The following is a 3,512-nucleotide window of genomic DNA, read 5'->3' on the forward strand; positions in this document are numbered from 1 at the left end:
ACAGGGAGGAAGTTCCTAGGAAAATAACAAATAGAGAAAAAAAAATGTAAAGAGGCTATGATATGTATGGAGGCCAGAAATTGGAGATTAAACCCATCAATAGATGGTATTCCCTAAAGTGTAGACTAACATAATTCAAATAGAATGCATCCAAAGATGTAATAGAAAACTCCCATGAAGTGAAAGAAAATCCAACTCTGTGAATCAAAAAGTCTTCCTCTATACCAATAAAAGCTATTGACAGAGAGCACAAAAACATTTTTGGGAGATGATCGAATTTTAAGAACAGTCCCCTCCCCCCAACCCTCATCACCAAAAAACAAACAAACAAATAAACAAAAACTTTGATTTTAAATTTAGAAAATCTTTTTAAAGGATAAAAAAGCAATCTGAATCGTAGATTCAATATTTAATGTTATTCCATTACAAACCTCAAGTTTTTGTGAATGTGTATGTGTTCATGTACATGCAGATAAGTGCATATTCCTGTATATGTGAAACTTAACAAGATAATTTAAAAATTTACATCAACATCCTGGAGGGGTGGCTCATGCCTGTAATCACAACACTTTGGGAGGCCTAGGCGGGAGGATGGCTTGAGGTCAGGAGTTTGAGACCAGCCTGGGCAACATAGCAAGACTCTGTCTCTATAAAAACTAAAATAAATAAATAAATAAATAATAAATAAATAAATTAGCCGGGTGTGGTAATGTGTACCTATAGTCTCAGCTATGCTGGAGGTTGAGGTGAGAGGGTCACTTGAGCCCAGGAGTTTGAGGTTTCAGTAAGCCATGATTGTGTCACTGCACTCCAGCCTGTCTTAAAAAAAAAAATTACACTGAAGAACAAAGGATGAATAATTATTTGCCTTACCAGAGCTAGAGTAATTATGACTATGTGATATTGACCATGTGATATTGGCATGTGATAATCCCTGAACATATCAGCATATTACAACTAAACTCTACTTATGACAGGGTGGATTTCACATGCAGTCATGAAGAATGAACTTTTCAATGCATAGTATTTAAATAATTGGTTAGACACACAAAAAAGAAATTGGACTCCAGCCTTTTACTTATGCAAAAACAGATCTCAAATGGGTTAAAAACATAAATATAAAGTGACAAAATTATAAAATTTGAAAAGAAAACAAGAATAATTTTAATATCTTAGGTGAAGAAAAAGTTCTTATGACACAAAAAGGGCAGAACCAAAACGGAGACCATAGACATATTTGGCTCAAATAAAACCAGGGACTTCTGTTTATCAAAAGACATCTTAAAGAAAGTGTTGGCAAAGGTTTGAAGCAATCAGAACTCTTAGACATTGCTGGTGGGAATATAAATCAGTATAGTCATATTGGAAAACAGCTTGCATTACCTCATAAATGCAAAGCTACCTCACTTCTTTAATACGCTCTAGAGAAAATGATGCGCATGAGTATCGGGACTCATATAATCATGTTTGTAGCAGTACATTTTGCAAAAGCAAAACAAACAGACAAACACATTGGAAATAACCCAAATATCATTCAGGAATAGAATGGATGGATGGATGCCTGGTGATGTAGACATTCTACTGAATCCTAGAAACGTGTGTAAAGGAATAAACTACACCTACTGTAAGAACTGGATAAATCTTATAAAAATAATATGGGGGGAAGCTAGTCATAGCAGGATATGTAGGATATCATAATATTTATATAAAGATGGTTTCTCAATAATTATTAAACTAGAAAAAATAGTGGCAGAATCAATGAACAAATATGAGTTGGAGATTTGAAAAATCAAAACCAAACCATAAACTAGATAAAACCATCTAAAGTAATCAAGAAACAAAGTAGAAAGAACACAAGTGTGTATACAATTAAAATGTGTTAGTTTTTTATTGCTGCTGCAACAAATTACCACAAAGTGGTTTAAAACAACACAAATGTATTATCTCACAATTCTGCAGGTCAGATGTATGGGGGGGTTCAGGTGGTCAGCTGGTTGGTCTGCTCCAGGTCTTGTGAGGATGAAATCAATGTGCCTGCCAATCTGCTCTCATCTGGAAGCTCTGAGGAATCTGCTTTCAAGCTCTGTTGGCAGAATTGAGCTCCTTTTGGTTGTAGGGCTAAGGTCACTGTTTCCCTGCTGGCTGTCAGTCCAGCTTCTTCGGCTCTTTAAGGTTTCCTGCATTCTTTTTCAACCTTCCACCTCCCTCTTCAAACCAGCAGCAATGTGTCACATCATTTGCCTTCTTTAAGTCTCTCTCACTTTCACTTCTACCACATTCCTCCCGCTACATCCGTATGACTCCAGCTGGAGAAAATAGTCTGCTTTTAAGGGCTCATGTATTATGATTGGGTCTACCAAGATGATCCAGGAAAATCTCTCCTTCTCAAGGTCTATGGCCTTAATCACTTCTGCCAAGTCCCTTTGTCGTGTAACATAACATATTCACACACTCTGTAGATTAGGGCCTGGGTATCTTGGGAGTGTGTGGTGGGCGGTGAGGAAGGTACTATTTTACCTATCATAAAAGAATTAGAAAAGAGAAATATCCACCAATGCAGAAAAATAGAAAATAAATTATAAAGTATAACTTTATGCAAATAAATGTGAAAACCGACTGAAGTGGATGATTTTCTGAAAAACATAATTTGCTAAATATTAGACGCAAAGAGCCAGAAAAAAATCTATCCATGGAAAGGAATTAAGAATATCAAATTTCCCACAAAAGCACCAGTTCAAATGTTTTCCCAATTATATTTTTTTCAAATCTTGATGCAATAGATACTTTCAATATTATCTACATGATCCCAGAAATGTAAGAAAGGGTGTGTCCGCTATTGTTTATTGGTATCCAGCTCCTTATCTGACCACCTGCATTCTTTATATATCGAGGGTCTAGAAGCAGGACTTTTGTTAGCCGGGTCCTGGTGATTTTTGCCTATTGGAGGCGCTAGGGCAAAATTAGGAAGGAAAAGCAGTGGAGAAGCCACGTTCTGCCTCTGGCAGTGGTGGCTGGTCCAACTCTGGTGTGAGAGGGCTCGTGAGTGGCAGGGATGTGGGCTGCAGAGGCTCTGATGGCCACAAGTGCACGGAGGTCTCCCCTTCACGGGTTGCATCTGCTTCCCGTCAGTCTTAACCTCATGATGAAACTAACTTCTCTCTTTTGTCCTGCTATCCCTTCCAAATATTTTGAGACCCAATTTTCTATTTTAAGTCTTTCTTTGCTTGTAATACCCTGAGTGGTTTTTGTTCTTCTTACTGGAATCTGACAGATACAGAAGGTAATCTTTTGAGTTATTTTTATAAAGCCCACTAAAATTGATCACATAATCTGACAAAGGCAGCATAAAAATAAAACTGAAAGCCGGTTTTATTAATGAATGTCAATGCGAAACGTATAAGTGAAATGCAATATAAAATATTAAAATAAAAACAGAATTTAATGGATAATTTTCAAAGTAATAAATCATGGGTAACTAGGGCTCATCCCAAAATCATTTATCATATGAATAT

Source organism: Gorilla gorilla, chromosome 15 (genome assembly GCF_029281585.2).
Source record: "Gorilla gorilla gorilla isolate KB3781 chromosome 15, NHGRI_mGorGor1-v2.1_pri, whole genome shotgun sequence".
Taxonomy (NCBI): Eukaryota; Metazoa; Chordata; class Mammalia; order Primates; family Hominidae; genus Gorilla; species Gorilla gorilla.